Source organism: Cervus canadensis, chromosome X (genome assembly GCF_019320065.1).
Source record: "Cervus canadensis isolate Bull #8, Minnesota chromosome X, ASM1932006v1, whole genome shotgun sequence".
Classification (NCBI taxonomy): Eukaryota; Metazoa; Chordata; class Mammalia; order Artiodactyla; family Cervidae; genus Cervus; species Cervus canadensis.
The window spans coordinates 15,151,565-15,175,620 of NC_057419.1; the positions used below are offsets into that span (position 1 = coordinate 15,151,565).

The following is a 24,056-nucleotide window of genomic DNA, read 5'->3' on the forward strand; positions in this document are numbered from 1 at the left end:
TGGACTTAGTCTGATGGTGACATGTCAGTGTAGGTTTGTCAGTTCTAACAAATGTGCCCCTCTCATGGGGATGTTGGGAATGGGGAGGGCTGTGCTTGAGTAGGGGCAGGAGTTGTATGGGAGTCTCTGAACCTTCTACTCAGATTTGCTGGGAAACTGAAACTGCTCTAAGAAATAAAGTCTATTAAAAATGCATCCATTTGTTTTACCTCTCCAAGCCCCAGTAATATTTTACTATAATTTACTTTTTAGACTTCAGTTTCTGTACATTTCATTGCTCAAAGGAAGCATTTGTTCCTTATGTCAAAGCAGAAGTATTTAGACAGGTCAGTGAAACACTTTTTATCATTTTAAACATAGTATATTGAAGAGAAAACATTTCTGGAAGAAAAAAAGTCTGAAACATGGCAACTAAAAAGTCAGCTCTGTGCCAGTAAGTGCAGATGGCTTGTTTTTATGTAATACCTGGCATTTTGTGTTGTTCTGCAAATTAAGTTGCCCCTTTTACATGTTCTGACACTTAATAGTAAAAGCCAGAAAGTAAGATTTTTTTCATTTTTATTGGAAGTGATTTTAGCTACTTTAGAACAAGTGTCCTAAATATAAGTATTGCCTGCCAGTCTTGTTGTTTCCTTGCTAATGGACACAAAATTGTTTTCAGTTTAGACTCAGAAGTGTACTTTCCCGAAAGCTTTCTTTCAATCAACAAATATGCAAAAGCACAAAATGTAAGTGCTATTTCTTCGAAATGCCATGTCTATGTGCAAGCTAGGCAGAGTGAAAAGGCCCAAATATAAAGAGTCAAATAGATTTCTGATGTTTAAATGTCAAGAAATTAGCTAAAATGTGATGGGCAGAGTGGTGAGTGTGATAGTTGCAGAGGAGGGAGGCAGCCTATGAAGTTAGAGTTTTCTGGGAAAATATCTGACATTTAAACATTCCCCATCCTCTCTTCCCTCCCTCCACAGTGAGACATCACAAGTTATTCCCTACGTAGCTCCAGGGTTTAGGTCGTTTGGGGCCTCAAAAGAGACAAAGGAAAACTACACTATTGAGCAATCTATAGATTCATCTGCTCATACATACATACATGTTGCAATGGGAGTTGTAAAAACATGTGATTCCTTTGCAACTCTCATTTCCTGTGCTGCATGTCTGGTGATTTCTTTTCAGTGAGTCCAGAACAGGATCAACGAACTTTTTCTGTGAAGTTGTAAGTATTAGTCATTGGAAGTCACACTTCTCTAGTGCAACCACTCAACTCTGCCATTCTATCAGTCATGGCCCTAGACAAGGTGGAAATGAATGGACCTTGACTGGGCTCTAGTTTACAAAAGCAAGCAGGGGCTGGATGTAGCCAGGGCTGTAGTCTGTCCACCTGTCCTCTAGATCGACAGTTGCCACCTCAAGGTCAAGTTATGCCTGAATCAATGCTAGGAGAAATTTATTTTTGATATCGGATAATTTAGAAACTTCAGAATTTTATTTTGTAAGAAAACTAAATGAGAGAGGATTTGAGATCAGCCTAGAGTGCCCTCACGCAGTCATTCTGATGTACTTTTTGAGTCATACCGCCCATACTTTGAGAAAAGAGTTTGGTACTCACAGGGAGGTAGCATAGTGGGGTGGTTAAGACCCTAAACTCTGGGGTTAAGGCTCATGAATTTGAATCCCAGCTCAGTCACTTACAATCTATTTCCTGGGACAAGTTAATCACCTAGTGCTTGATTTATTTATCTGTGAAATGAATACATATTAATATACCTTACCTCATAAAATTATTTAATGATTAAAACAAGGAATACATAATTAGGGCTAGGAATAATGATGGCTATAGGTGGCATTAGTGGTAAAGAACCCACCTGCCAATGCAGGAGACATAAGAGAGGTGGATTTGATCCCTGGGTCAGGAAGATCCCCTGGAGAAGGAAATGGCAGCCCACTCCAGTATTCTTGCCTAGAGAATCCCATGGGCAGTGGTACCTGGTGGGCTGCAGTCCACAGGATCGCAAAGAATCGGACACAACTGAAGCAACTTAGCACACACACACACATATTTACGTCCACAAGAAATGTTAGTTATTCCTCACCTATCTAAATTCCCTGGGGATGGCGCATAGCTACCTGCTTATCTTATCTGTGCTGTGAGTCACTGACAAGCAATCCTTACCATTGATAGTTGTGTTGACTACAAACTCTGATGATACTAACGGATTGTAATTTTAGGTTTTCTTACATTAAAGTTTTTTTCTACCCATAGATATTTAACAAGGAAGAAGGCAGGAAAACTCGGTAGAAAATCAATCAATAGTGTTTTTAGTTGAAAATAATATTGGAACATGTTGTTAGACTACATTGAGAAAGCTCGACAAAGGGATAATGTGCCTGGAGATTGTATAGTATGCTTCTGATGTTGATATCACTGAACCCTGGAATTCTGAGTCTTACAATTTTTATGAATAAATTATTTATCTATGTTTATTAGCACATACTTCCTTGTCCCATTAATATTAACTGGTGGTATGGAAATCAATCAGAGTGAAGACTCATTAGAATAAATAAGTTCAATATTTTTTGAAAATCACAGAATCATGTTATTTTTCCTTGTAACCATTTTCCAAATTGTCTTCATATTGCCACATTAATTAATCACTGCTTGGAACATGCTTTTATGAATGACTTCCTCCCAAAAGTTTGTCCTGCTATTTGCTTTACTCACCACAAAATGGCAGGGTATGGTGCCAAAATCTGGGGGTAGGAGAGTGTGTGTGTAGCACATGTCTCATTCATCCTGCATACTACATGCATTGCTCAATCCTCCCCACAGGACTATTTTTTTAAATTAACATATAGTGGGCTTCCCTGGTGGCTCAGATGGTAAAGAATCTGCCTGCAATGTGGGAGACCCAGGTTAGATCCCTGGGTTGGGAAGATCCTCTGGAGGAGAGCACCGCAACTCACTCCAGTATTCTTGCCTAGTGAATCCCATGGACAGAGGAGCTTGGTGGGCTACTCTTAGGTTGCAGAGTCAGACACAGCTGAGCAACTAACACTTTCACTTTCACGTAGTTGCTGTACAATATTATATAAGTTGCAGGTGTACAATAGAGTGATTCACAATTTTAAAGGTTATACTCCATTTATAGTTGTTACCTAAAAATTGGCTATATTCCTCTTGTTGTATAAAGTATCCTTGCAGCTTATGTTATACCTAATAGTTTGTACCTGTTACTCCCCTACCTCTGTCTGGCTCCTTCCCCATCCCCTCTCCCCACTGGTAACCACTAGTTTGTTCTCTAGGTCTCCCACAGGACCCTGTAACTGAGGCTGAGAGTGGTTAGATACAGACATGGCTAGCTGTGGGCTGAGCTGGGATTCAAAGGGACCACAGAGCCTGCCCTGCAACCACTGTGCTGTCATCCACATCCCATTTGAAGGAAACAGTGGCAAATGAGCAGATGAGACCTGTTTATCACACCTCAAAGACTGTGGCTGCTTCACTGTGCTACCGTTAAAAATATTCCTCATCATGTCCATGGCAGTAATCATAGAAAGTGGCATCTGGATCAAGCCTGTGCAAGGGAAAACAATTTTTAAATTATGGGTGTGCAAATGCGGGGACTGAATTCTTACTTGGTAGCATTATTAGGTTTTATTTCTGCCGCCCCTGAGAGAGAAGGGAAAAGGATCAGAATCTACCCTTGGTATCTGGGAAATCTGGCAGGGTCAGTAAATAAAGGACTAGACAGCGTACCTTTCACATGGCAGTGTGGCAGGATGTGAGAAGGGAGAAGTGGGGACAGCAGGAAGAGAGGCGATGGTGCATGGCACACACTAAGTGGAATTTGGAGAAAAGTAATGCCTTATAGAAAAAGTGCAAGGAATTTGCCACCACTGATGATTTCCTTAATCGCAGATCTTTGCAATGATTCTCATCCTGGACCACACATTGGAATCCCCTGGAGAGTTTTGTAAACCTGCCAGTATCTACAACCCAACCCTGAAGAGTCTCACTGATTTGACCTCTTCCTTCACTGTCCAATATGATAGCCACTCGCCACAGTGGCTACTTACATTTATATCAATGAAGATGAAAGAAAATTAAAAGTTCAGTGACTGCTTAGTCACATCTCAAGAGCTCATTAGCATGGGTGGCTAGTGGCTAGCATATTAGACAGTAGAAAAATTTCCATAATCACAGAAAAGTCTAATGGACCTCTCTGGTCTGGAGGGGGTCGAGGGCATGAGTATTTTTGAAAACTACACCAAGTAATTCTTTTCTATTTTTAATTGAGGTATACACCAAGTAATTCTAATGTGCAGCCAGGTTAGAGAAAGGCTGGTTCTTGTAGTGAAAGTTACTCAGTTGTGTCCAACTCTTTGTGACCCCATGGACTATACAGTTCATGGAATTCTCCAGGCCAGAATACTGGAGTGGGTAGCCATTTCCTTTTCTAGGGATCTTCCCAACCCAGGGATAGAACCCAGGTCTCCCGCATTGCAGGCGGTCCTTGTAGAGTTTGTTCTAAAATTTGTCACCACCTGCATCTGAACTGATTTTGCTTTTGTAGCAAATATTCCAAGAATATTATTAAAACTAGACTTTTTTTTCTGTAGTCTAGTAACAGAGGCATATACTTGAAAATGAGATGCAAACATCTCACTGTGCCCCTGAAAGTGTTTCTCCCAGTGTAATATTGGATCCGACTCTCTGGGGAATCCACATTTATTGGACAAGCTGAGGGACTGTCATAAAGAAAACATCTCTAAGCACTGCTTGCTTTATTGCTCCTGTGGGAAATAAAACCCACGAGCCCAAACCCAAAGAATAGGCTTGGAGGCACGCGGTGCTGGGAAGCAAGGCTTTAATGATGGTCTTGCAAGATGGGGTGGCCCCTTGGGCAGGCACACCCAGAGTGGTTACAATGGGTTTTTCATCAGGCACCCTAGCCCCTCCCCCAGTTCCTCACTGGCTGAGTATCATGGGGTTAACAATCTTCCCGAATGGCACCTGGACTTATTATTCTCCTTGCACTCTTCTTCCCATTCGTATGTTTTGAATTCACCAATAGAATGAGCCTGAGTGAAAATCCTAGGCATTCCACTCTCCCTTTGTCTGGATTTTCCTGTGCGAGGATCCTAATGGCTATTACATCAACAGGCTGTCAGTCTAGGCTAGTTGTCCTTGAAAGTGGACCACTTTAGGTTTTGATTTCTTACCCTGCCCAAAGGCCCTTTCTGTCAGTTGGTGCCATGCGCAGAGCCTCCCTTTACCACTCACACTCTAGACCTCAATGTTTACTTCCTCTTGCTCTCCCTTCCTGTCTGTTGTGCACCAGGTTGCGTTATTCATCTTTCCTCAAGCACCCCTTTCACTGTGTCACACCTCTACCCCAAAACTTGGCGTGTGTGTTCTGACCTGTAAAGGATATGACCCGGAAGGTTTTCTAAAATGCCTGTGTGTCCTTCCTTCAGACACCAGTCCCCCACTCTTGCTCCCGGAGGTAATCTCCACCTCAGCTTTCTGTTTGTTTCCTCCAGCTGCCCTGCCTCTGTGTGTGCACATTTCTGTCCCTCTGTTTCATAAAGGCTTTGGGAACTCAGCTGCCCTCCATGCATTTACCAGATTTCTCCCAGTTACGGAGGGGCCATCCAGTCCTTGTCAGGGGCTTTGTGCCGTACTCACTTCACGCACGTGTCTTCCAAGAGACTCATGAAGAAAATGTCCCTGGCATGCTGTGATATAGCCTAAGGGTTAAACCCATTGCACTTGGAAACAGGCTGCCTGGGTGTGAATTCAAGCAAGTTACTTTCTTGTCTGCAAAAGGAGAACAATCCTAGTACCTGCCTCCTAGAGCATAGCAAATATTCAGTAAGCCCTAACTAAGTGTTGGGCTTCCCTCGTAGCTCAGTCGGTAAAGAATCTGCCTGCAGTGCAGGAGACCTGGGTTCATTTCCTGGGTTGGGAAGATCCCCTGGAGAAGGAAATGGCAACCCACTCCAGTATTCTTGCCTGGAGAATCCCATGGACAGAGGAGCCTGATAAGCTACAGTTCATGGGGTTGCAAGAGTTGAACAGGCCTTAGCGACTAAACCACCACCACCAGGTGTTAGAGATTCTTTGTTGTGGTTTGATTGTTTCAGATTTGTGGCCTTTAGTAACTTTCCAGATATCTAATACTTGGCTTTGATGGTAGATATTTAGATCTGAAGGATCTGAAAGTTAGTCTGTCTGCAAGTGGGTGACAGTAGGAGCAAGAGGATACTAGAAATTAGACAAAGGTCAAGTGCTGGGAGTGAAGAGGACAGATATGTATTGTTAGGGAAGCAAATGAATGATAGCCATGAGAGAATGCAGAATCGTCCTTCTGTGTTTTTACTTGTTGTTGTTGTTGTTGTTGTTTAGTCGCTCAGTCATATCCCACTCGTTTGCTACCCCATGGACTGCAGCCCACCAGGCTCCTCTGTCCATGGGATTTTCCAGGCAAGAATATTGGAGTAGATTGCCATTTCCTCCTCCAGGGGACCTTCCTGGCCCCAGGATAAAACCCTTGCATTGCAGGCGGATTCTTTACCGCTGAGCCACCAGGGAAGCCCAATATAAAGGTAGAATCTGATAATGCAACTAAAAGATATCACATCTTCACTGTACTCTGTACAGTATCAGAAGGATTGAAATGTCCTTAACAATTTTTCACATTTTTTGTGTACCATCACAAAAAATATTAACACCTCAAGGGCCAGTTCTATGTTACTGGTCAAAAGAGGGTAATTGGACCAGCAAAAGTTTTATCAGTAATAAATATGATCTAGATGAAATTTCACTATGCCATTTCATCATATCAAGTCATAATTCTAAAAGATAGAAGCATCATCTATTTCTAAATATTTGCTATTATTTAAAACCTGGAGGATGTCGTTAAACATATATTTATCCTCTTGTTCATAAAAGACTTTCTACATGTTCTGCAAAATGACTTATAAAGAATAGTTTTTACTTAATCATCTGGTTGATCAGCTACTCTCTTTCCATGTGAAAATGTAGAAACTGAAGGAATGACCTGCCACGTGGATCAGTGGGGAGAAGTACAGGAGAAGTTCCAGGGGTAAGACTCCAGATTCAAACTGTTTAGAATTGTGATCCATGTGTACAAAAGAAGTTTAAAAAGGTGAGGTTGATTGCCATACCACAAACGTTCCCAAATCTCACCATAAAGTTTGTTACTCACTCATATTGTTGGGTTTTCCTGGTGACTCAGCTGGTAAAGAATCTGCCTGCAATTCAGGAGACCTGGGTTCGATCCCTGGGTTGGGAAGATCCCCTGGAGAAGGAAAAGGCTACCCACTCCAGTATTCTTGCCTGGAGAACAGTCCATGGGGTCACAACGAGTCGGACACAACTGAGCGCCTTTCTCTTTCACTTTCACTTTTGTGTAGTATCAATATGATTGATAAGATGGCTGTGTTCCAAACAAGGTTTAAAGGTTTCAAGGACCCAAGCTGTTTTTTCCTGTTGCTCTACTATCTTCAACACAAGAAGATATTGATTTGGCTATTCACTGCCTCAAAGCAACCCCCACCTTCCCCACCCCCCCAGCTTCGATGGCCTATAACAACCACTGCTTTATTTGCTGATGGTCCTGCAATCTGATCTGGGCTCAGCTGAACACTTCTGCTGGCCTTGACAGAGGTCACTCATAAGACTTCACTCAACTGGGAAGTTGTCTGGAAGCTGGATTGAGCTGAGACACTGGGACAGCTAAGCTCTTCTCACACTCCATGTGGCCTCTCCAGGTGGTCTTTCCAGTAGAGTAGCCACAGTTAAGACATGGTGGTTCCAGGGTCCCAAGAATGCAAAAGTGGAAATCTCCAGGACTTCTTAAGTCTTAGGTCCAATATTATCTCACCGTCATTTCTGCCATGTTTGATTGATCTGCCATGTTTGATCTGCCATGTTAAGGCAGATCGCAGAGGTGATCAGAACTGAAGAGCAGGGGACACTCGGGCATGAATATTGAGAAGTGTGGCCCATGCCTGGGGTGACCTCATGTAGCTTTGAGAGATGTTGTCTCCAGGTTTTTATGGGCCAAGGCTAGAAATGAAGCCTATCACTTCCTCCTGCAGTCCATTGCTTAGAGTTTAGTCATATGACCTCTACTCTGTGCAAAGGAGACTGGGATGGGTCATCTAGCTGAGAGCCCATGAAGAAGTCTTTGTGCAGCCTGTGAGTCTTTTCCTTTATTTCTATCGCTCCATGACCACACCTGTAAAATGCAATTGTGGGAGTGAATACATACCACATGTATAGTGCATATCACCTAATACATGCTCAGTATTTTCAATTATTGTTATTATTTTCTGTTTTGCAATGAATATTTGATTTTATTCTGTTTAAATCAGCACACATGGCAATGGATGCCATGCTGAGGAATCTGAACTTTATCCATGAGCTAAAGAGGAGACATCAGAGGGTTTTAAGCAAAACGGTGGTATCATCAGAAGTGTGTTCACTCCAAAAGTTTGAGAGTGCTTCTATAATATTTTTGCCCTGAAAGTGCAAAACTGGGAATTTCACAAGACATTGTCTCTTGAGATTATTTGAGATTAGCCACTTGAAGAAATGCTCACTTTCTCATGAAATATTTATGGACCTGACAGTGTATGTCTCCATCAAATGAACAGGCCACTCCAGGCTTAGGTAACTGTACTCATTAAATCACTGTGTCTATTTCTTACTGAACACCATGACATGGCTCCGACTATGGCTGCTTGTGAACCATGGCTTTGTCTTCCAGCCAATTTCATAGAAAAACCTTAATATAATTGGGATCACAGCTGCATTACTTATGAGCTGTGAATTTGGGAGTAAGTTACTTAACCTCTTGAGCTTCTGTTTTTCATCTATTATATGGGGATAAAAATATAAACTACTTTTTAAAATTCTTTCATCGGTTAAATGAGTCAATGCCCATAAAATGTTTAGAACAATATCTGACACTTAATAAGGACTCACTGAGGATTACAGGCTGCTTCTATCTATTCACAAACTGAAAGACCACTTGCCAAACAATGACAAATGAATCTTATACTTATCATTTCCATGCAAAGTATTATATTAGATAACTTGATTGGTGGGTCTAAATTCCATAAATGAGTATTCAGATTACATGAACCTTATTCACTATCTGCTGAAATCATGACTTTTCAACATCTGAGTTTTGAGGGTAATGGGGGTGAGGGTATATGCTACAACAGGTAAATTTTCACTCTGAATTTCTCTGTAAGTGTAATTGTTCTAGTAAAGAAAAACATCTGATGTATTTTATTGTTTTTAAATTCTTTCCTCTCACTAAAGAAATATCGGGAGCAACAGAAGCTGTGTGTGGCTTATATCAAGTGATGATTAACCTCACAGAATCCCAGTAAAAAATGTACCGAGTCCCTAAATTTTGAGTCAGTAAGCTCTTCCATGAAATCATTTCTCAGTTTGTCAGTTATAATCACAGTGATTCTTTTGTTGGAACTCACTGGCGACCACAGGAGAACTATAACTTCATATTGACTGGAAAACAAAGATGTCTTTTTGAGTTATTTTTGGTTCAGTGCCATGTGGAATACATGGAGATCAAGGTAATTAGTGATCAGGATATGTTTTTAATCTTTCCTTTTCTTTCTGCTCTTCAAGGCTGTCTCCCCGCTGCCCCCACCCCCAACCTGCACCCTCTTAAACAGGGCCACAGTGGTTACACCCACTCTGACCTCCACACCCCCGTGCAGGAAATGAACAACTTCTCAAGGACTATTGTTTCACAAAGAGCGTAAAATTCAGAGCATGTGTTGTGCTTCAGTATAAGGGAGAATGAAACCTTTTTGTTTTTTTAATGTTTTTTTTTTTTACTAGTGTTAGAAAAATGAAGAAGTCAGTGTTTTTAAAATGGAATGTAAGAATTGAGACTTTATCCTAAACAAAGAAAACACCCTATGTGCTTTATCATGCTCTCAGAGGTTTTACCCGAGGCTTCTGTCATTCTTTGGTTGATTCCTAATAAGGACAGTTTGCACAGTTACAGTCCAATTACCATTTGTAGATCCCTGTGGAAAAGGGGATTTTTTTAGAGGAATCCTTTTCTAACTCCAGAATATCTCTTCAAAATAGTCTTATTAAAATAAAAATCAGGAAATCCAGTTTCAATTTCTCTGCATTCTTTTTGTTCCTCCCCCTTAGCACTGCTTTCACACACACACACACACACACACACACACTCAGTCACTCGCACACTCACTCACTCAGCGACACAGCCTGCCTCCATTCTGAAGGGACAGGAACTTCTCAATGGTCCGATGAAAAGATAGCATTTTTTTTTTTTTTTTTTGGTCCCGAGACGTATGGTAGCGGAGGTCTCTCGCAACAAAAGGTATCGTGGGAGTCACAGCTATGCCAGCTGGGCCATTTCTCAGACACTCGCTGCAATCTGCCATTTCAGGATGTATTTTTCATCAAAAAAATAATTTTTTTTAAACAGACTCAAGTTCCTACTCCAAGCTTAGCTCAGTGAAATTAGAGAGGACAGCAAAGACACAGCTGAATGTAATTCATGGGTAAGCAATATAAATATCTATACTTCCTCTTTTCCAGATTATTGTGATATAATGTTGTGATTCTTCCACATTTGTCTTGTGATTTGGGAAGAAAAGTGGATTGATCAGTGTCTGAGATGTGTGACAGCTAAGTCTGCCTGTGCCAATGGAGATTTATGGGAACATTATTTTTAGATTGATTGATGATATTGGAGCAGCTTGAAATGAGCAAATCGGACCAGAAAGGAGCATGCCGTGATGAAGTGAATATGGGCTGATTTCTACAAAGATTCAGCACAGGCTGTTTTCAGGTCTGAAAGGGTAAAGTAGCTTATTTCCCCCTCTAGACTTCTTGAACTCAAGGCAATATTTTAGTTGCGGTGGCTATGATAAATATGGGCTTTGCAGAACAGCTCAGACATTAGATAAGCCTAATCATAAATCAAATGTGCTCTGCTTTATAAAAGAGTAAAACCTTAAGCTTTAGGATTTTTACATAATCTCTGGTTTATACTATTACAAGAGTATGTCTCAGAATGAAAAGATTTGGTGGTGGAAAAGGTAGAATGTGACTCTTACAATGCAGATCCCACTGCTACTGCAGGGGTCACCTAACTTCTTTGGATTTTTCTTTGCTCCTTTGTAAAGGTAGGGATCAGATTGATTCATCAGGAGAAGTGGTGAAATACATATGGTTGTGAGTGTCTAGATTCTGGAATCTACATCCCGGCTTCAAATTCCAATTCTGCCATTTACTAGGTGCGTGATCTTGACTCATCTGAAATATGGGGATAATAATGGTAACAAAGTTCTTAGAGTTGTTGTAAGAATTACATGAGTTAATATAAATAAAGGACTTAGAACAGTAGCTAGCAGAGAGTGGACAATGTTAGCCATATCTCCAAGGTCCAATCCATCTCTGGAGGTCTGTCATTCTAATTTCAGTGAACTAAATTTAATTATAGAAAGACAAGCAAAACCATCAGCTGCTGGAGCTGTCATTGAGAAGTTTCTAATTCCTGCAAAGGTTTCCATTTTTCCACACCCTTGGGATCTGTGCAGGCTCTTTTATCTCTTCCCCATCCAAGATTCAAGTGAAGCTTAAAACTCAGAATTAAATTGGTGGCTGGTAGACAAGTCCACAATTCAACTCAGGATACACAGAGATGAAACTGGCCTTTTGTTCTGACGTTTTTGCCTTTGGGAACTTCGAATATGTGGCTGTGTCTCTTCCTTGCCAAAGGTTTTTTCCACTGGAAACAAGATGTATGTGATGAGTGACATTTGAGAGTTTTTTGTTTGTTTGTTTATTGTTTTTTGAGTGGTGGTAGCACAGCACTGGGTTTCAAAATGTTCATTTCAATTTTGGTTTATCAGTAATCCAGACAAATAGGCCATTTGCAGAGAACCACTTTTATTTCACTTCAGCTTTTACATACTTTACAATATCCCCAAGTCTTACTGTGTCATATGATCTCTTTATAGGTTCTTTGGGATGTTGCCCAGAGAAACAAAATCTTAGGAGAGGAGAATGATGATCCCAAAGAGAAACCCTAATCATAGGCGTGCCTTTACTTTTAGTCTAGTCCAGGGGCCAGCAAACTTTCTCTATAAAAAGTCATATAGTAAATATTTCCACCTTGACAGGCCAGACAGTCTCTGTTAGAACCACTCAACTCCGCCATTGTAGTGTGAAAGCAGTTGTAGACAGTTCTGAAAGGAATGACTGTGGCTATGTGCCAATAAAACTTTATTTGCAAAAACAATCAGTAGATGGGATTTGGTTCACAGGCAGTAATTTGCCAGGCCCTGGCTTGTCATCATCCCCATTTCATAGATTAGGAAAACAAAGCATGGGGAGAGAAAATAAGCTTGTGAAAAGCCACATGGCTGGAAAGTGGCAGAACTGGGACTCAAGCCCAGGCAGCCAAGCTTGCCAACCTTTGCTTTTAGCCACTGCCCCAAGCTGCCTCTGTGTCAACTCATCCTTGTCTGGGATGCTCATCTCCTGAAATCTGCCTGACTCATTACCTCACCTCCATAAGAGTTAGTTCAAATATCACCTTCTCAGTAAGGTTGCCCTGGAAACCTTCTCAACATTCCTGATGCCCCTCACTTTCCTCTACCTTCTCTTTTTCTTTGGGGCTTATCACCTTATAACTTGCTATGTAATCGACTCATTGATTATGTTTATTTCTTATCAGTTTCCTCCACTGGCCTGGACACTCCATGACAGGAGAGCTCTTTGTTTTGTTCCCCAATGAATCCACAGTATCTAGAATGGTGCCTGGCTTATCAAAGGTGCTCGTTAATATTTGCTGAATGAGTGAAGTTCATTTTTCCATCATGTTACTCTAACATATTTTGGCACCTTTTGTACTAGCAATCAATAGCTAATAGACTAAGGCAAAAAGTAAAAATGCACTGTTATACCAACCAAATGTTCAGAATTTTCTAAAGTTTCTGCTTTTGAAAAAAATGCAGAATAGATAAATAATACAAAAAATTAAGCGAGATATGCTGCTACATCACTTCAGTTGTGACTGACTCTGTGTGACCCCATAGACGTCAGCCCACCAGGCTCCCCCGTCCCTAGGATTCTCCCAGCAAGAACACTGGAGTGGGTTGCCATTTCCTTCTCCAATGCATGAAAGTGAAAAGTGAAAGTGAAGTCGCTCAGTTGTGTCCGACTCTTTGCGACCCCATGGACTGCAGCCTACCAGGCTCCTCCATTCATGGGATTTTCCAGGCAAGAGTACTGGAGTGGGTTACCATTTAGAAGTATTAAATATTCTTAAAGATCTGTTGAGAAGGAGTGTTTGAAGAATCAAGAGAAGAAGAATTAGCAAAAGTTATTTTGTTGAGTTCATAAAGGAATAACCTCTTTGAAGAGTCCAAACAGGAGTGTCGCAGCTATGCAAATACCCTCAACTTTGCCCGGAAACTCATGAGGAAGGGATTTCCTTGTCATTGGAGATGTGTTTATTTTGGAGTTATAAAGAACTAGGCAGCCTTTTTCAGAAATGTTGGTTGTGAGCCTGGTATTTAAACTTACGCCATACTTCAGCAAGTATTAATTATTAGTAAATGACAGGTGGCCACAGTAGAAAACAAAAGAAATTCAGCCCCAGGCATGGTTTATCTAAGTGGCATGCCAGTTTTCCCACCCTTAACTTACTGATCTGGTCTTTTCTTCTGCTTCTCACCTATGTGGAATCACAGTTCAGCTGTGCATGCATGCATGCTAAGTCGCTTCAGTTGTGTCTGACTCTATGCAACACTATGGCCTGTAGCCCACCAGGCTCCTCTGTCCATGGGATTCTTCAGGCAAGAATATGGAATTGGTTGCCATGCCCTCCTCCATCTTACTCATAGTGGAATCGTTTATTCATGAATTCAACATACATTTCTTAAGAGTTTTTGGTATCACTAAAACTGCTAAGTTTTTGAAAGGGAGGCCAATTTAGAGGAATGATGGTTAAAATTAATTATAACTTTGTGTGTGTGTAAACATGCTAGTCACTCGGTCCAGTCTGACTCTTTGCGACCCTTCAGGCTCCTCTGTTCATGGAATTCTCCAGGCAAGGATACTCAAGTGGGTTGCCATTCCCTTCTCCAGGGGATCTTCCTAACCCAGTGACCAAACTCTAGTCTCCTACATGGCAGGCAGATTCTTTACCATCTGAGCCACCAGTGAAGTCCAATTATGACTTTAATTACCATGTATTCAGGGCTTGCTGGGAACTCATACATACTCAGCAAGCAATTCACTTGCATTGTCTCATACCATCACTACAAACCTGGGAGTAAGTCTTATTCTTTGCTCCATCTTATTTATGAGAAAACTGAGGCTTAGAGATATTCTGAATCAAGCCAAAGATCTCATAACCATATGAATCCAAGTCTTTACTGCCATCCCAGTGGGTCTCAATCTTTATTGTGCAAAGATGAGAATCTCCTGAGGATTCTGGTTTATGGCGAAGGTACTTGGGTCCTGTTCCTTGTGACCCTAATTCCCTGAATCTGCCTTAGAGCCCCAAAACCTACATGTTGACAAGAATCATCTGCCCAGGTAATTCCACTGCCCCAGGTCTACAGACCATATTTTGAGCAGCCTTGCATCACTTCTTGTTGGCTCACTGGGCTTTGGGAAGTTTACAGTTGGATGAGGTTAAAGAGATGCTGCAATTAGAGACTAGTCTCCAGGGCATAAGAAAACAATGTGGTATAGACCAAAACCAAAATTATTTCAATCAATTTTATTTCATGGGAAAATCAAGTCTGTTTGTAAAGATGCGATTTAGCTCAAAAGAATGACTTTTCTGAATAAATCACAGATATTAGATGGTTGGTTTTTCAGTTTGCCTTTTGCTTCTTTTTTCTCAATGTGGAGACATATACTTCTGGTGGGAAGGAAATCTCTTTAGTTAATGCTTTCGGTGATTTGTTCTCCAATTAATGAAGATTTGAGGCTTTTTTGTTTGTCTCTTTTAAATTGGCTTGTGGTGCTTGTGCTTCTTAATGCTAATTCTAAATAACTTCTAGGATTCTGCTTGTTTATTTATATGATATACAGAATAATACATGTATAACATACATAATCATGGATAGCAGGCATAAGGGTATATATAAGGGTGCATACCTTTGATGATAAACAAAACTGATACATGAGTGTTAATATCTTCTGACACCATCATTTTAAGGAGATTGTGTGTGATTTGGACCTAAGAGCAGACCTAACTTATGCTAGGCCAGGTTCTCTCCATCTCTGTATCATAAACATTTGGAGCCAGGTAGTTCTTCATTGTGGGCACAGGGGGCTATCCTCTGTATGGTAGAATGTCGAGCCAATCCCTGATGTCTACTCACTAGTTGCCAGTAGGAAACCCCACCCGAGAGTCCTGATAGCCAAAAATGTTTCCAGAAATTGCCAAATGTCCCCTGAAGGGGCAAAATCACCCCCAAGAATCACTCTGCTATATCCTTTTGTTACCCTTTATTAATGCTGTCCCATGGTATCCCAGAATAAAATCAAGGTCTTTTGTCTATCCAGAAACATTGGGTCACTTTCAACCTCACATTTATGAAATGAAAGCAAATTAGAAATCTTCCACTTTCAATCTAAAAGAAAAAAATCCTGTGACAACCTCTCAAAAACTGGATCTGGAGAGCCTTAAAATGAGTCATCCACTTAGGAGATAAACAGTCACCAAAGAAAAATGCTGGCCTGGAGTGTGTATTTCAGAATTGAGGAACAGCCAGAAACATTCTAGGCTGTGCTGGTGGGCTTTGGCATGCTTCTGGGTGCTTGTTTATTGCTTCGTGGCCCGTGTAGTGAGTGTCACAAGGCAACATTTGACCTTTGTGTTTGTGTCTTCCTGCTCATAAGAGATCTGATGTGTGAGTGTGAGTGTCATAGTTTCATTATTCCACAGGTCTGATATTCTTACACTTATTTTCTGCCCTCATATACTGGCATTTGGGGGCTCATCTACAGGCTTTGTTTCAAAAGACTGTTTCTTAGCAATTTATTCAAATCCAGAAGATATTCTCCCTCATAGACACATTATTACATGAGTTGGTGAGGTTCCAATTTCCTATTGGACTCATGATGTACCTTATTCATGTAGTCCTTAGACTGACAGATATTTATTATTTGTGAATTATTTCTTCTTCAGTGATAATTATTTGCCAGGTACTATCTTGGGTACTGGGAACACCAAGGTCAGTAAACCAGACAAGGCTCTTGCTCTCATGAATCTAGCTGATATATATAGCTCATGATGCAGGGTGCTAGGGACTGGGTCTTGGCCACGTGAGAGTAGATGCCAAATAAATATGCATAGGATCCAATCTCTTTATACCAAGGGTTGGCAAACTACAGTCAGTGGGCCAAATTGTTTTTGTATGACCTCCATGTCTAGAATGGTTTTTGCATTTTTAAATGGTTGAAAAAAGTCAGAAGAATATTATTTTGTGACTTGAAAATTATATGATATTAGAATTTTAGTGTCTATGACTAAAAGACACTTACTCCTTGGAAGGAAAGTTATGACCAACCTAGACAGCATATTAAAAAGCAGAGACATTACTTTGCCAACAAAGGTCCGTCTAGTCGTCTAGTCAAGGCTATGGTTCTTCCAGTAGTCACGTATGGACGTGAGAGTTGGACTGTAAAGAAAGCTGAGCGCCGAAGAATTGATGCTTTTGAACTGTGGCACTGTAGAAGACTCTTGAGAGTCCCTTGGACTGCAAGGAGATCCAACCAGTCTATCCTAAAGGAGATCAGTCCTGGGTGTTCATTGGAAGGACTGATGCTGAAGCTGAAACTCAGCCACCTGATATTTGGTGGCTCAACTTTGGCCACCTGATGCGAAAAACTGACTCATTTGAAAAGACCCTGATGCTGGGAAAGATTGAAGGTAGAAGGAGAAGGGGACAACAGAGGATGAGATGGTTGGATGGCATCACTGACTCAATGGACATGAGTTTGGGTAAAATCCAGGAGTTGGTGATGGAAAGGGAGGCCTGGCATGCTGCAGTCCATGGGATCTCAAAGAGTCGGACACAACTGAGCGACTGAACTGAACTGGTGACTAAAATTTTATTGGAACTTTTGTTTACATGTGGTTTATGGCCGCCTTTGTGCTGCATTGGCAGATCTGAGTAGTTGTAACAAAGACTATATGAACCACAGGCCTGAAATATTTACTATGTGTAACTTTCTAAAATTCTAGTTAGTGGGAAAAGTGCTTTCAGGATTCCAGTCTTGGAAACTTTACAGCTTAAATCATTGGTGGGATACCTATAGTGTGAAGCAGCACTTTAGCACCAGGAGATAAAAATCTGACAGGTCTTGATCTCCCTTCTACAGTGTTTGGGAGCTTATTGTCATCTGAACTCAGTCCCCTTGACCTCACCAACATTCTCTTCTAATGCTCCCTCCTATTCCTTCTCTGTTAGTTTCCTATTTATTGCTGATGTGACAAATTATCATAAATTGAAAGCATCAGAAATTTAATGTCATACAGTTTTGGATGTCAGTCTCACTCCACTGAGATCAAAGGCTGCATTCCTTTTGGGGGCTCTGGGGGAGAATCTGTGCCTTGCCTTTTCTAGCTTTTAGTAGCTGCCTACATTTCTTGGCTTATGGCTCTTTCCTCCATCTTTAAAGGTGTCAGCCTAGTATCTTCAAATCAATCTCTCTCTCTCTCTCTCTCTCTCTCTCTCTCTCACACACACACACACACACACACACACACAGCCACCTCTTCCTCCCTCTGGTAAGGACTCTTTGATGACATTGCATTCGTCTGGATAATCCATAATAACCTCACTGTCTCAGGATCCCTTAACTTAATCACATCTACACAGCCCCTTTTGCCAGGTAAGGTAACACAGTCACAGGAATTAAGAGGTGGCCATCTTTGGGGGCAGGGGCTATTATTCTGGCTGCCACACCTTCTGTCTAGCAACTCCGCATTATACTTCTCTCTGCCTCCGCAGAACGGACTGCAGGCTGAACAGCATCTCTCAAGCTTTGTATCCACCAGCCAGGATGTTGTAGTGGCTAAGATTATAGGCTTTCATCTCTGAGGGTCAGGTTCAAGTCATTTGTTGTTGTGGTTGTTGAATGAATGAGGTTATGGCATCACTGCATTTGTTCAATAAAAGAAAGCAGAACACGCTTACTGCTGGGTGCCTTAAAGCTCACATTTTGTTTCAGAAAATCACATCTTCTGGTAAAGTTGCATCTTTCTTTGGTGGTAGTGAATGTCTTGAATTTTCTAGGGAGAGCAGACTTACTAGAACCCAACCCGAATCTGGTCAACATTTGACCACAGTGATTCTCAATCCTGATTGCGTGGGCCAATCAGAAAACCATATATATGCTCAATATATGTGCTCAACTGCAGAGCAGATACTGCACCAAAACTTCTGTGAGGTCATTAGTCTAGTCTCTGTCTTTGCTCATATTTGACAGTTTTCATAATATAAAGGCAAATATATTTTACACACATAAGCACTGTGATTCTGGGGATTCTAGGAAGAGGCAACCAGGAGATGTGGAAAGCTCATTGACTGCCCCCCCACACACACACTAGTCTGTATGGTTCCCATGGGCACCGCATCTGGGGACTCTGTCCTAAGCTGTAGCAACCTGAATGAAGAAGTGAGGAGGCAGGAAAAAAAAAAAAGCTGATTTTAGACTTCATTGAGAATGCTTCATTGAGAATACTCTGATTTGAACTTTAGGATAACTTGCATAAACCTTGGATGAATGTTTTGAGAAAAAGTTCTTTAATTTTAAGAGATGATGTGGATTGAGACAAGGAAGGTGGATGCATTCGACTAAGTATCCTAAGTCCCCTACATATGAAAGAGCTCTGTTCCAAGATTGAGATCATAAGTCCAGTTTATTTGTTAAGTTCAACAAAGTTAGCCTAGGTGCCCAACTAACACAGTTGGCTATATAGTACTGTGCTGTAATAAGTTTATAATACTTTTCACACAAATAATACGTAAAAACAAACAAACACACAAAAAATAGCAAGCTTTTATGTTTGCCTCTGGACATCCTGGACTTGAAATAAAGATATTGTACTACTGTACTCTATACAGTTGTTGTTATTTAGTCTCTCATTTGAGTCTGATTCTGCGACGCCATGGACCATATCCCACCAGGCTCCTCTGTCCATGGGATTCTCCAGGCAAGAATATTGAAGTGGGTTGCCATTTCCTTCCCCAGGGGATCTTCCTGACCCCTGGATCACTAAATTATCATACCTTAAAAAGCAATCCAACTGTAATTCTAAGACATGTTTGCAGCTTTCCCAGCCATTGTGTTGTGACATTTCCTTGACTCTATGTGTGCTTGGCTCTGAAATTAGACATCTTTTTCTCAAAATGTCTCTACTGCATTAAGGATAAAAATTAAAATGAAGAATACTGTTCTAGGTCATTTAGACCAGTCACACACCTCCTGACTTTATCGCAAGATACTGTGAAAGAATATGGGTTTAGCCTGTGAGTTGTGTTCATTTTATAATTTCCCCAAAATGAACCTCATGTTTCCAACTTAAAAAAAACATGTTGAAATTGCACGTACTTAATTTGAAACACAGTCATGAAAAATTCACAATGGTGGAAATATAAACTGGGAACACTGAGAAAATTGGGACCTAGGGGAAGATGGAGATTATTTGATGTATTATGACTGCTGATTGGCAAGTAGTAGCAAAAGACAATGGGATGGTGGAGAGGATGAAGGGTGATGAACTGAAGTAGCCCATACAGACTTTTCCAAGTCTGAATGAACTCTTTCGGCTTCAATTATTCAAGTTTCTGGTACATTATGTTTGTGATTATGAAACAACTTGGTCCATTACCCATAATCAAAAATGTAACTGAATGATATTTTTAAGATGCCACACATTTGATAATACACAGCTTTTGAGATGTCTTCATAGTCCCTCTTCATTTATTATTTGATAACTTTCTCTCCTAGGAACATTGTTTTTTCAGCCATGTCCTAAGGATGGGGTTAAGAACCAGTTGATTCTGGGGACAGTTTCATCTCCTTTGAGAAATGACGTTTCCAAAGCCTGATCAATGCAGTTGCTGTGCTTTCAAGAAAGTGCCCCATTCTTTCCTCTTTCTGGGTTTGTCTGTAGCCTTCTCTGGAACCATCAGCTGCTGCAAGAACTAAAGTTGCAGGAGATAGCAACTCCATACATTCAAGTCTTTACAAATAGACCAAGCCTTTTCTCCCTTTTGGCTAATAATTCCAAATTTTCCAAAGAAGTTACAAATTCTACAAAGTTAAGAGTCATGGGCTATGATGTATAATGGACTCAGAGGAATTTAAAACACCACACTTCATTTTTTATTATGCTAAGTGTAGTCATTTGTGAACAGTTTCCAAAACTATGTATTACTTGATTGCAAAGGGACTATTGTAGTTGAGAGAAGACGAAGACTCAAGAAAGATGTAAACTGGCCAGCTTCTGTTTTGCCAGATTTGGGAATGTGTTTTATTTATTTATTTTTAGAGATAAAATATCACTTTCAAAATTTGAACATCTTTTTTCTCCAGATGCCCCCCCCCACACACTCACACACACACACACCAGACCTAATTCCTTTCTGCTCATTCTCATCTTGGTGATTTAGTGTATCATCCTCCCAGTTGCTCAAACCAGAAATGTTTAAGTCATCCTAGATTGCCCCTTCTCAACCCCCCACTAGATACAGTTTGTCCCCAAGCATCTTTGTGATTCTAAGTATCTCTCCATCTATTCCAATTTCAACCAGCATCCTACCTAGTCCAGTGTCTTTTCTGATCTCTGCATCTTCGGCTTGCTTTCTCCCTCAATTCCTATAGAACTAACTGTGTTTCCAGTCACCTTTCCCTTATGCATATCTGATCATGTTCCTCTCTTAACCAAGGTTCCTTAATGACTAGCCATCACTGGCTGAGTAAAATCCTACAGAGATAGCTCTCTAGGAACTGGCCCTGATTTCTACGTGGCTTTACCTCCTGCTCTTTCCTTTCTTCTAGCCTTGTAATTTCCCCCAAACAAGCCTGTTCTCTCAAATTCATTTGCCTTGGCACCCACTGATTTTTTTTTCAATGTTGCATTTCTACTGAGCAAACCCTTACTCCTCTTATTCAACTTCAAGCCTCCAGTGAAACACTGCCTTCTTATAAAGCTTTCCTTCATCCCCAGATTGATATCAAAGCCTTTTATTCTAGGCATCCCATTGCATTTGGCTCTTACTTCTAATATCACAATCTCTGTATTTCATGGATTGAGTGTGTTCTTCGTACCACAATTCAACTCCTTAAGGACAAGGACTGTTGTCATTTTGATAATCTCAAGCCTAGCACTGTTTTTAGCATGTAATAGGTGTTCATTACATTTTGTTCAAATTAATTATGCAGCAGGACATTTGTTGTTGTTTACTCACTCAGTCGTGTCTGACTCTTTGCAACCCCCATGAACCCCATGAACTATAGCCTGCTAGGTTCCTCTGTCCATGAAATTTTCCAGTCAAGAATCCTAGAGTGGGTTGCCAGTTCCTTCTTCAGGAGATCCTCGCAACCCAGGGATCGAACCTATGTTTCCTGCTTTATATGCAGATTCTTTACCACTGAGCCACCAGGGAAGCCCTGGAGGACATAGTAAATTAAAAAAATGTATCTTGTAGGGATTGGTTTATTTTACTTGAGCCATAAACTATTATACATAGGTTGGCAAATTGTGGCCCATTGTCTAAATCCAGCCTTCACCTTCTTTTGTAAATGAAGTTTGATTGGCACACAGCCATACCCATTCACTTATAAACTATGGTTGCTTTCATGCCACAAAGGCAGATCTGAGTAGTTTTGACAGAGACCACGTGGCCCACAAAGCCTGAAGTATTTACTTTCTGGCCTTTTACAGAAAAAGATAGCCAACCCCTGCTACCGATAACAGAGCCATTGGAGGGCATATATTTTAAATGCCTTTAAAGAATAGGTATGTAATTCCATTTTGACACTTCAGGTAGCAGTGGGCTCCATTTGATACCTAAACTTCATATTTAAAAATCACCGGCGAGTTCCAATGCAGGGGACCTGAGTTCAATCCCTGGTCGGGGAACTAAGATCCCACTTGCTTTGTGGTAAAGCCAAAAAAAAAAAAAAAAAAATAACCAACTCATCTGGAACTTCCCATCTGGGATGCACTCGTGTGTGCATGTTTAATGAAACATAGCCTTCCCTGTGAGGTCTTTCCCAGCGGCTCCCCCCCACCCAATCTAACACTGTAAATCTTTGTCCTCTGCTAACACTGCCAACCCCTTCCCTGCTTTATTCCCCCATCCTTAGCTGTTGTTATTCAACATACTATATTCTTTGCTTACCCTGCTTTATTTTCTACTCCTGCCAAAGTGGTGCAGTGGTAAAGAATCCACTGGCCAAGGAAGAGACACGGGTTTGATCCCTGGGTAGAGAAGATCTCCTGGAGAAGGAAATGACAACCCACTCCAGTATTCTTGCCTGGAAAATCTCATGGACAGAGGAGCCTTGCGGGCTACAGTCCATGGGGTCACAAAGAGTCGGACACGACTGAGCAACTGAGGATGCACACCAGAGTATGACGTCTCCATTTGCTAAAACAATGAATAAATCAATCAGTGAAATCCCAGATAAAGAGGGGAAAAAATCCAAGAATTAGCATACTTCCATTTACTCTTTGGAATAAACCATTTAGGCAGCAATTTGCTACCAGTACAGAAGAAAGGTGTCTTAATAGTCTCTGGGGCCAGTCTTTCTGTCTCTCTTCTTTCAGGTGAATAATTAATGACGGTGATGAACTCTTTGGGGACTCCTTAATGTTTCCCGCATCCACAGCAAATCCCTGGCCGTGTCTGTGGGGCCCAACACTGTTCCTTCTCCCAGAACTTTTCTTGATTGTTGAGGAAACAATAGCTACCTCATCAAAGCGGTTGTACCCTGGCTGATATCTGTGATTCCTAGGAATTCCTTCTCTGTGAGGGGACATTAGGTTTCAGAGGACTGCGAGGTGTTGTTTCTTATGTCATCACTTTCTCACTGTCTGTGTCAAGGGTAGAGATATTCACTCTCAGTGGAATCAGTGGTGTGTATGTGTGCACACAAACAAACCCAGGATTGTGGGAATCTCTGCTTTGAGTCTTTGATGTGGAGTATTTTCACATCACATGTCTATATGTATATGTACTTTTTATCGATCATACCTGTATACTTACAATGATGAAAATAACTCATTAGACTGCTATAAAATAGAAACCCAGTGGTTACAATTTAGCATAGAATTTAAAAGCCTAAGTCTTTTTAGCTTAAGTCCTGGTTGATTTCAAGTCTTTTAAGGTTTACAATTTGGGGGAAATTACTTAACCTTCTTAAGCCTCAATTAATCTATATTATATTTGTGTGCTGCGTTTGCTCAGTAGCTTCAGTCATGTCCAACTCTTTGTGACCCCATGGACTGTAGCCCGCCAGGCTTCTCTGTCCATGGGATTCTCCAGGCCAGAATACTGGAGTGGGTTGCCATGCCCTCTTCCAGGAGATCTTCCCGACGCAGTGATCTAACCCACATCTCCTGCATTGCAGGTGGATTGTTTACCCAGTGAGCCACCTGGGAAGCCATATTATATTTATACATACTATATATTACTATAATATCAACATAATGTATCCTAAGTAAACATTGTGATAATGTATCATAAGTATATATTATATATAATAATAATGCATTGTGTCATATATTATAAATATACTAGATTGTATTATTATATAGTTGTTATTAAATATTATACAAGATAAGGTCAGAAACGCTAACTGCCTCTTAAGGTTGTCTGAAGGAGTAACTAAAAATCCCTTGACACCATCACTGGTACACGGGAGGCTATCAACATATGTTTCCATTCCCATGTCTAGCGTGCATGATGGC

The 24,056-nt window shown here is 40.9% G+C and overlaps 1 protein-coding gene across 8 annotated transcripts in view; it reads left to right on the forward strand.

Annotated features, from left to right (window-relative positions):
• ARHGAP6 (Rho GTPase activating protein 6) overlaps window positions 1–24,056 on the forward strand; it is a 488,293-nt gene that overhangs the window by 376,638 nt on the left and 87,599 nt on the right. The window contains exon 1 of one of the 8 annotated variants that reach the window (XM_043458078.1): window positions 10,294–10,599. The exons of the other annotated variants lie outside the window; for them this stretch is intronic. The gene's annotated coding sequence lies outside the window, so the exon portion shown is untranslated. Of the gene's footprint in view, window positions 1–10,293; window positions 10,600–24,056 lie in introns of those variants that run through there. 8 annotated transcript variants of the gene reach the window in all.